We start from the raw sequence: 13,104 nt of genomic DNA, 5'->3' as shown, positions 1-13,104 counted from the left end.
GGAAATATCTTCAAAGCCATCTGTGTAAACATGGAAATACGTACACATTCATGTGTAGGAACATGGAAATATCTACACTGCCATCTGTATAAACATGGAAATATCTACACAGCCCTCTGTATAAATATGGAAATATCTGCATAGGCATCTGTATAAACATGGAAATATCTGCACCGCTATCTGTATAAACATGGAAATACCTACATTGCTGTCTCTATAAACATGGAAATATGTACACCGCTATGTGTATAAACATGGAAATATCTCCACTGCTGTCTGTAAAAACATGGAAATACCTACACCACTATCTGTATAAACATGGAAATATCTACACCGCTATCTCTATAAACATGGAAATACCTACACCGCCATCTGTATAAACATGGAAATACCTACAAAGTCATCTGTATAAACATGGAAATATCTACAAAGCCATCTGTATAAACATGGAAATATCTACACAGCCATCTGTATGTACATGGAAATATCTACAACGCTATCGGTATAAACATGGAAATAACTACACCGCTATTTGTATAAACAAGGAAATATCTACACCGCCATCTGTTTAAACATGGAAATATATACACAGACATCTGTTTATACATGGAAATATCTACATCGCTATCTGTATAAACATGCTAATAACAACACCGCTATCTGTATAAATGTGGAAATATTTGCACCGCTTTCCCTATAAACATGGTAATATCAACACCGCTATGTTTATAAACATGGAAAATCTACACCGCCATCTCTATAAACATGGAAATATCTACACCCCTATCTGTATAAACATGGAAATATTCACACAGCTATCTCTATAAACATGGAAAAATCAACACCGCTATCTCTATGAACATGGAAATATCTACACTGCCATCTCTATAAACATGGAAATATCTACACCGCGATCAGTGTAAACTTGGAAATATCTACACCGCTATCTGCATAAACATGGAAATATCTCCAATGCTATCTGTATAAACATGGAAATATCTACACAGCCATGTGTATGTACATGGAAATATATACACCGCTATCTATATAAACATGGAAATAACTACACCGCTATCTGTATAAACATGTAAATGTCTCCGCTGCTATCTCTATAAACATCGAAATATCTACACTGCCATCTGTATAAACATTGAAATACTTACAAAGTTATCTGTATAAACATGGAAATATCTACACCACCATCTGTATAAACATGGAAATATCTACACAGCCATGTGTACATACATGGAAATATCTACACCGCTCTCTATATAAACATGGAAATAAGTACAGCGCTATCTGTATATACATGGAAATATCCACACCACCATCTACCTATCCATAGAAATATCTGCGCCACCATCTGTATAAACATGGAAATATCTACACGGTCATCTGTGTATAGATGGAAATATCAACACCGCCATCTGTACAAACATGGAATTATCTGCACCGCTATTTTTATAAACATGGTAATATCTACACCGCGGTCTGTATAAACATGGAAATATCTACACCACGATCCGTATAAACATTTAAATATCTACACCGCTATCTGTACAAGCATGGTAATATCTACACCACCATCTATATAAACATGGAAATATCTAAACCGCCATCTGTATAAACATGGAAATATCTACAATGCCAGCTGTATAAACATGTTAATAGCCACACCGCTATCTGTATAAACATGGAAATATCTACACAACCATCAGAATAAACATACAAATATCTAAACCGCTATCTGTATAAATATGGAAATATCTACACTGCTATCACTGTAAACATGGAAATATCTACACCGCTACCTGTGTAAACATGGACATATCTACACCGCTATCTCTATAAACCTGTAAATATCTACACCGCTGTCTGTATAAACATGGAAATATCAACACCATGATCTGTATAAACATGGAAATATCTACACCGTTATCTGTATGAACATGGAAATATCTACGCCGCTATCTGTATAAAGGTGGAAATATCTACACCGCAATCTGTGGAAATATGGAAATATCTACACATCTATCTCAGTAAATATGGAAATATCTACTCCGCTATCTATATAAACATGGAAATATCTACACCGCTTTCTGTATAAACATGGAAATACCTACACCATGATCTGTATAAACATGGATATATCTACACTGCTATCTGTATAAACATGGAAACATCTACAACGCTATCTGAATAAACATGGAAATACCTACACCGCTCTCTGCATAAATATGGAAATATCTACACCGCTATCTCTGTAAACATGGAAATGTCTACACCGCTCTCTGTATAAACATGGAAATATCTACAAGGCTATTTCTATAAATATGGAAATATCTACACCGCCATGTGTATAAACATGGAAATACCTTCACAGTCATTTCTATAAACATGGAAATATCTACATCACTATCTGAATAAACATGGAAATAGCTAAACCACTATCTGTATAAACATGGAAATATCTACAACGCCAACTGTAAAAATATGGAAATATCTACACAGTCATCTGTGGAAACATGGAAATATCTACACCGCCATATGTATACACATGGAAATATCTCCACAGCTATCTGTATAAACACTGAAATATCTATACCACTATCTGTATAAACATGGAAATACCTCCTCCGTTATCTGTATAAATATGGAAATATCTACACCGCTATCTCTATAAACATGGAAATGCCTACACCGCTGTCTGTATAAACATGGAAATATCTACACCGCCATCTGAATAAACATACAAATATCTACACTGCTATCTCTATAAACGTGGAAATATCTACACCGCTACCTCCATAAACTTGGAAATATCTACACCAGCATCACTAGAAACATGGAAATATCTCCACCGCTATCTGTATAAACATGGAAATATCTCCACCACTCTCTGTATAAACATGGAATTATTTGCAACGATATCTGTATAAACATGGAAATATCTACACCGCTATCTGTATAAACATGGAAATATCTACACCGCAATCTTTATAAACATGTAAATATCTACACAGCCATCTGTATAAACATGGAAATATCTACAACACTATCTGTGTAAACATGGAAATATGTACACAGCGGTCTGTTTAAACATGGAAATATGTACACCGCAATCTGTGTGAAGATGGAAATATCTACACCGAAATCTTTGCAAATATGGAAATATCTACACCTCTATCTCTGTAAACATGGAAATAGCTACACGACTCTCTGTATAAACATGGAAATATCTACACCGCTATCTGTATAAACATTGAAATATCTACACCACAATCTGTGTAAACATGGATATATCTACACAGCAATCTGTATAAACACGGAAATATCTACACCACTATCTGTATAAACATGGAAATACCTACTCCGCTATGTGTATAAATATGGAAATATCTACACCACTATCTCTATACACATGGAAATGTCTACTCCGCTATCTGTATAAACATGGAAATATCTACATGGCCATCCCCATAAACATGGAATTATCTACACCGACATCTGTATAAACATGGAAATACCTACACCACTATCTGAATAAACATGGAAATATCGACACCACTGTCATTATAAACATGGAAATACCTACACCACCATCTCTATACACATGGAAATATTTACACCGCTATCTCTATAAACATAGAAATATCAACACTACGATCTCTGTAAACATGGAAATATCTACACCGCCTTCTGAATGAACATGGAAATATCTACACCGCCATCTGTATAAACATGGAAATATGTAAACTAACATCTGAGGAAAATGGAAATATCTACACCACGATCTGTATAAACATGGAAACATGAACACCGCTACCTGTATAAACATGGAAATATCTACATGGCTCTCTGTATAAACATAGAAACATCTACAACACGATCTCTATAAACAAGGAAATATCTTCACTGCTATCTGTATAAACATGGAAATATCTACACCGCCATTTGTATAAACATGGAAATATCTCCAAAGTCATCTCTATAAAAATGAAAATATCTACACCACCATCTCTATAAACATGAAAATATCTACACCGCCATCTCCATAAACATGGAACAATCTACACCGCTATCTGTATAAACATGGAAATAACAACACAGCTATCTGTATAAACATGGAAATACCTAAACCACTATCTCTATAAACATGGAAATAACTATAATGCAATCTGTGTAAACATGGAAATGTCTACAGAGCTATCTGTGTAAACATGGAAATATCTACAACGCTATCTGAATAAACATGGAAATATCCACACCGCAATCTATTCAAAGATGTAAATATCTACACCGCTATCTGTGTAAACATGGTAATATCTACACCGCTATCTGTATAAACATGGAAATATCTACACTGATATCTGTATAAGCATGGAAATATCTACACCGCCATCTCTATAAACATGGAAATATCTACACCGCGATCTGTATAAACATAGAAATATCTACAAAGCTATCTGTATAAATATGGAAATATCTGCACCGCTATCTCTATAAACATGGAAATACCTTCACCGCTATCTGTATAAACATGGAAATACCTACACCAGTATTTCTATTATCATGGAAATACCTACACCACCATCTGTATAAACATGGAAATATCTACACAGTCATCTCTATAAACATGGAAAAATCGACACCACCATCTGATTAAAGACGGAAATATCTACACTGCCATCTGTATGCACATGGAAATATCTACACAGCCATCTGCATTGACATGGAAATATCCTCACCGCCATCTCTATAAACACGGAAATACCTACACATGGAAATATCTCCATCGCTATCTCTATTATGAAGGAAATATCTACACCTCCATCAGTATAAACATGGAAAATCTACACTGCCATCTGTATACACATCGAAATATCTACACAGTCATCAGTATAAACACAGAAATATCTTCACCGCAATCTCTGTAAACGTGGAAATATATCCACTGCTATGGGTATAAACATGCAAATATCTACACCGCTATCTACATAAACATGGAAATATCTACACGGCTATCTTTACAAACTTGGAAATATGGACAACGCTACCTGTATAAACATGAAAATATTTACTAGCCGATCTGTATAAAAATGGAAATATCTCCACAGCTATCTGTATAAACATGGATATATCTCCACCGCTATCTGTATAAACATGGAAATATCTACACCGCTATCTGTATAAACATGGAAATATCTACACCGCCATCTCTATAAACATGGAAATACCTACAGAGTCAACTGTATGAAGATGGAAATATCAACACCACTATCATTATAAAAATGGAAATATCTACACCATGATCTGTATAAACATGTAAATGCCTACACCGCTATCTGTATAAACATGGAAATAACTACACCGCTATCTCTATAACCATGGAAATATCTACACCGCCGTCTCTATATACGTGGAAATACCTACACCGCCATCTCTATAAACCTGAAAATATCTGCACCGTGATCTCCATAAACATGGAAATATCTACACCACCATCTGTATAAACGCGAAAGTATCTACACCGCTATCTGTAAAAACATGGAATTATCTACACTGCCATCTCTATAAAGATGGAAATAACAACACCGCGAGCTGTATAAACATGGAAATATCTACAATGGTAGTTGTATAAACATGGAAATACCAACACCACTATCTGTATAAACATGGAAATATCTACACCGCTATCTGTATAAACATGGATATATCTACACCGTTATCTGTATAAACATGGAAATATCTACAACGCTATTTTTATAAATATGGAAATATCTCCACCGCTATCTGTATAAACATGGATATATCTACACTACCATCTGTATAAGCATGGAAATATCTACACCGCCATCTGTATAAACATGGAAATATCTACAACGCTATCTCTATAAACATGGAAATATCTACACCGCCATCTCTATAAACGTGAAAATATCTACATGGCCATCTCCATAAACATGAAATTATCTACACCGCCATCTGTATAAACATGGAAATAACTTCTACGCTATCTGAATAAACATGGAAATACCTACAACACTATCTCTATAAACATGGAATTACCTACACCACTATATCTATACACATGGAAATACCTACACCGCTATCTCTATAAACATAGAAATGTCTACACCGCCATCTCTGTAAACATGGAAATATCTACACCGCCTTCTGAATGAAAATGGAAATATCTACAGCGCTGTCTGTATAAACATGGAAATTTCTACACCACAATCTGTATAAACATGGAAATATCGAAACTGCCATCTGAGGAAAATGGAAATATCTACACAATGATCTGTAAAAACTGGGATATATGTACACTGCTACCTGTATAAACATGGAAATATCTACACAGCTCTCTTTATAAACATAGAAATATCTACACCACGATCTGTATAAACAAGGAAATATCACCACCTTAATCTATATAAACATGGAAATATCTACTCCGCCATCTGTATGTACATGGAAATATCTACACAGTCATCTGTATAAACATGGAAATATCTACACCACCATCTCTGTATACATGAAAATATTTACATCGCCATCTCCATAAACATGGAACAATGTACACCGCTATCTGTATAAACATGGAAATAACAACACAGCTATCTGTATAAACATGGAAATATCTACACTGCCATCTCTATAAAGATGGAAATATCTACACCACGAGCTGTATAAACATAGAAATATCTACAACGCTAGTTGTATAAACATGGAAATAGCAACACCGCTATCTGTATAAACATGGAATTATCACCACTGCTATCTGTATAAACATAGAAATATCTACACAACTATCTCTATAAACATGGAAATACCTACACCGCCATCTCTATACACATAGAAATATCTATACTGCTATCTCTATAAACATAGAAATATCTACACCGCCATCTCTATAAACATGTAAATATCTACACCGCCATCTGCATGAACATGAAAATATCTACACCGCCATCTGTATAAACATGGAAATATCTACAAAGCCATGTGTATATACATGGAAATATCTACACCGCTATCTATATAAACATGGAAATAACTACACCGCTATCTGTATAAACATGGAAATATCTATACTGTCATCTGTATAAACATGGAAATATCTTCACTGCCAACTGTGGAAAGATGGAAATATCTACACCACGATCTGTATAAATATGAAAATATCTACACCGCTGTCTGTGTAAAGATGGAAATATCTACACCGCAATCTGTGCAAAGATGGAAATATCTACACCGCTATCTCTGTAAACATGGAAATATCTACGCCACTATCTGTATAAACATGGAAATATCTACATCGCTATCTGTATAAACATGGATATATCTACACCGTTATCTCTATAAACATGGAAATATCTACACCACTATCTGTTTAAAGTTGGAAATATCTACACCGCTATCTGTATAAACATGGAAATAACTTCAGCGCCATCTGTATAAACATGGAAATAACTACACAGTCATCTGTATAAACATGGAAATATCTACACCGCCATCTCTATAAACATGAAAACATCTACACCACCATCTTCAGAAACATGGATATATCTGCACCGCCATCTGTAAAAACATGGAAATAACTACACCACTATCTGTATAAACAGGGAAATGTCTTCACTGCTATCTGTATAAACATGGAAATATCTACACCGCCATCTGTATAAAGATGAAAATATCTACACCGCAATCTCTATAAATATGGAAATACCTACACCGCTATCTCTATAGACATGGAAATATCTACACCGCTATCTCTATAAACATGAAAATACTTACACCACGGTCTGTATAAACATGGAAATATTTACACCGCTATCTCTATAAACATAGAAATAAATATACCGTCATCTCTATATACATGGAAATATCTACACCGCCATCTCCATAAACTTGGAAATATCTACACAGACATCTTCTGAAACATGGATTATCTACAACGCCATTTGCATAAACATGGAAATATCTAAACAGACATCTGTAGAAAGATGGAAATGTCTACAAAGCGATCTATATAAACATGGGAATTTCTACACCGCTACCAGTATAAACGTGGAAATATCTACACCGCTATCTGTATCAACATGGAAATAACTACAATGCAATCTGTATCAACATTGAAATATCTACAATGCTATCTCTGTAAACATGGAAATATCTACCCAGCTATCTGTGTAAACTTCGAAATATCTACACCGCTATCTGGGTAAATTTGGCAATACCTACAGCGCAATCTGAGTAAAAATGGAAATATCTACACCGCTATCTCTATAAACATGGAAATATCTACACCGCTCTCTGTATAAACATGGAAATATCTACACTGCCAACTGTATAAACTTGGAAATATCTACAACGCCATCTGTATAAACATGGAAATATCTACACCGCCATCTGTACACTCATGGAAATATCTCATCAGCCATCTGTATAAACATGGAAATATGTACACCGCTATCTCTATAAACATGGAAATGTCTACATCGCTATCTGTATAAACAGGGAAATATCTCCACCGCTATCTGCATAAACATGGAAATATCTACACCGCTATCTGTATAAACATGGAAATATCTACACCACTATCTGTGTAAACTTGGAAATATCTACAACGCTATCTGTGTAAACTTTCAAATATCTACACAGCTATGTGCGTAAACTTGGAAACATCTACACAACTATCTGTGTAAAAATGGAAATATCTACACAGCAATCTGTGCAAAGACTGAAATATCTACACTGATATCTCTATAAACATGGAAATATCTACACCGCTATCTTTATAAACATGGAAATATCTGCAACTCTATCTGTATAAACATAGAAGTATCTACACGGCTATTTGTGTAAACAAGAAAATATCTGCACCGCTATCTGTATAAAGATGGAAATATCTACACCACTATCTGTAAAACGTGGAAATATCTACACCGCTCTCTGTATAAACGTGGAAATATCTACACCAATATCTGTATAAACAAGGAAATATCTACACTGCCATCTGTATAAACATGGAAATACCTACACCGCTGTCTGTATAAATATTGAAATACCCACACCTCTATCTCTATAAACATGGAAATACCTACACCGATTTCTCTATAAACATGGAAATATCTACACCACAATCTCTATAAACATGAAAATATCTACACCGCCATCTTCAGAAACATGGATGTATCTACACCACCATCTGTATAAACATGAAAATATCTACACCACTATCTGTATAAACATGGAAATACCTTCTCTGCCATTTGTATAAACATGGAAATTTCTACACCACCATCTGTATAAAGATGGAAATATCTACACCGCAATCTGTATAAATATGGAAATACCTACACCGCTACCTCTATAGACATGAAATATATACACCGCTATGTGTATAAACATGGAAATATCTACACTGCCATCTGTATAAAGATGGAAATATCTACACCGCGAGCTGTATAAACATGGAAATATCTACACCGCTATTTGTATAAACATGGAATAACAACACCATTATCTGTATAAACGTGGAAATATCTGCACCGCTATCTCTATAACCATGAAAATACTTACACCACCATCTCTATAAGCATGGAAATATTTACACCGCTATCTCTATAGACATAGAAATAACTACAACGCCATCCCTATAAACATGGAAATATCTACACCGCCATCTGCGTAAACATGGAAATATCTACACAGATATCTGTATAAACATGGAAATATCTACACTGCCATCTGTACAAACTTGGAAATATCTACACTGACACCTGTAGAAAGATGGAAATGTCTACAAAGCGATCTGTATAAAAATGGGAATTTCTACACCGCTACCTGTAAACATGGAAATATCTACACCGCTATCTGTATCAACATGGAAATAACTACACCGCAATCTGTATAAACATGGAAATATCTACAATGCTATCTCTGTAAACATGGAAATATCTACACAGCTATCTGTGTAAACTTGGAAATATCTACACTGCTATCTGTGTAAATTTGGCAATACTTACACCACAATCTGTGCAAAGATGGAAATAACTACACCGCTATCTCTGTAAACATGGAAATATCTACACCGATATCTGTATAAACATGGAAATATCTACACAGCCGTCTGTATAAACATGGAAATATCTACAGCGCCATTTCTATAAACATGGATATATTTACACCTCTATCTGTATAAACATGGAAATATCTACATCGCTATCTGTATAAACAGGGAAATATCTCCACCGCTATCTGTATAAACATGGAAATATCTACACCGCTATCTGTATAAACATGGAAATATCTACACCTCTATTTGTATAAACATGGAAATATATATAATGCTATCTGTGTAAACATGGAAACATCTACACAGCTATCTGTGTAAACTTGGAAATATCTACCCAGCTATCTGTGTAAAAATGGAAATATCTACACAGCAATCTGTGCAAAAATGGAAATATCTACACCGCTATCTCCGTAAACATGGAAATATCAGCACCGCCATCTGTACAAACCTGGAAATATCTACACCGCTATCTGTATAAACATAGAAATACCTACACTGCAGTCTGTATAAACATGGAAATATCTACTCCGGTATCTGTATAAACATGGAAATATCTACACCACAATCTGTATAAACATGGAAATATTTACTCCACTATCTGTATAAACCTGGAAATATCTACACTGCTATCTCTATAAATATGGAAATATCTACACCGCCATCTGTATAAACATGGAAACAACTACACAGTCATGTGTAGGAAGATGGAAATATCTACACCACCGATTGTATAAAGATGGAAATATCTACAACGTTATCTGTATAAACATGGAAATATCTACACAGTGATCTGTATAAACATGGAAATATGTACAGCACTCTCTGAATAAAGATGGAAATATCTACACCACTGTCTGTAAAAACATGGAAATATCTACAACACTATCTGTATAAATATGGAAATATTTACAACGCTACCTCAGTAAACATGGAAATAGCTACACCGCTATCTCTATAAACATGGAAATATCTACACCGCCATCTGTATTAACATGGAAATATCTACAAAGTCATCTGTATAAACCTGGAAATATCTACACTGTCATCTATATAAACATGGAAATATCTACAGAGAACTCTTTATAAACATGTAAATATCTCCATTGCTATCTGTATAAACATGGACATACCTCCACCACAATCTGTATAAACATGAAAATATCTACACCGCTATCTCTATAAACATGGAAATATCGACACTGCCATCTGTACAAACATAGTAATATCTACACGGTCATCTGTAGAAATATGGAAATATCTACATCGCTATCTCTATAAACATGGAAATAACTACACCGCTATCTCTATAAGTATGGAAATATCTACACCGCTATCTCCATCATCATGGAAATATATACACCGCCATCTCTTTAAACATGGAGTTATCTACAACGCCATCTACATAAACAAGAAAATATCTACATTGCCATCTATATAAACATGGAAATATCTACACCGCCATCTCTATAAACATGAAAATATCTACACTGCCATTCGTGGAAAGATGGAAATATCTACACCGCAATCTGTACAAACGTGGAAATATCTACACCGCTATGTGTATAAACATGGAAATACCTACACCGCAATCTGTATAAACATGGAAATATCTACACCGCTATCTGTATAGATATGAAATCTCAAAACCGCTATCTCAATAAAAATGGAAATAGCTACACTGCTATCTGTATAAACATGGAAATATCCTCACTGCTAACTCTATGAACATGGATATATCTACACCGCTATCTCTATGAACATGGAAATATCTACACAGCCATCTCTATAGACATGGAAATATCTACACCGCCATCTGTATAAACATGGAAATATCTACACCGCTATCTGTATAAACATGGAAATATCTACACCGCTATCTGTATAAACATGGAAATATCTACACTGCGATCTGTATAAACATGGAAATGTCTACAACGCGATCTGTAGAAACATGGAAATAACTTCCCCACAAGCTGTATAAACATGGAAATATCTACACCGCTACCTGTATAAACATGGTAATATCTACACCACCATCTATATAAACATGGAAATATCTACACCGCCATCTGTATAAACATGGAAATATCTACAATTCCATCTGCAGAAAGATGGAAATATCTACACCGCAATCAGTGTAAACATGCAAATATCTACACCAATATCTGTAAAAACATGGAAATATCTACACCGCTATCTGTATAAACATGGAAATATCTACACCGCCATTTGCATAAACATGGAAATATCTACACCGCGATCTGTATAAACATGGAAATATCTACACAGCTATCTCTTTAAACATGGAAATATCTACACCGCCATCTGTATAAACATGGAAATACCTACAAAGTCATCTGTATAAACATGGAAATATCTACACAGCCATCTGTATAAACATGGAAATATCTACACAGCCATCTGTATAAACATGGAAATATCTACACAGCCATCTGTATATACATGGTAATATCTACACCGCTGTCTGTATAAACATGGAAATAACTACACCGCTATTTGTATAAACAAGGAAATATCTACACCGTGATCTGTATAAACATGGAAATAACTACACCGCTACTTGTATAAACAAGGAAATATCTACATCGCCATCTGTTTAAACATGAAAATATATACACAGACATCTGTTTATACTTGGAAATATCTACACCGCTATCTGTATAAACATGCTAATAACTACACCGCTATCTGCATAAATGTGGAAATATTTGAACCGCTATCCCTATAAACATGGTAATATCAACACCGCAATCTGTATAAACACGGAAATATCTACACCATGATGTGTAAAAACTTGGAAATATCTACACCGCGATCTGTATAAACATGGAAATATCTACACCGTGATCTGTATAAACATGGAAATATCTACACCGCCATCTCTATAAACATGGAAATATCTACACCCCTATCTGTATAAACATGGAAATATCCACACCGCTATCTCTATTATCATGGAAAAATCAACACCGCTATCTCTATGAACATGGAAATATCTA

This window comes from Pan troglodytes, chromosome 23, assembly GCF_028858775.2.
Source record: "Pan troglodytes isolate AG18354 chromosome 23, NHGRI_mPanTro3-v2.0_pri, whole genome shotgun sequence".
Taxonomy (NCBI): Eukaryota; Metazoa; Chordata; class Mammalia; order Primates; family Hominidae; genus Pan; species Pan troglodytes.
This window is presented reverse-complemented; position numbering follows the sequence as displayed.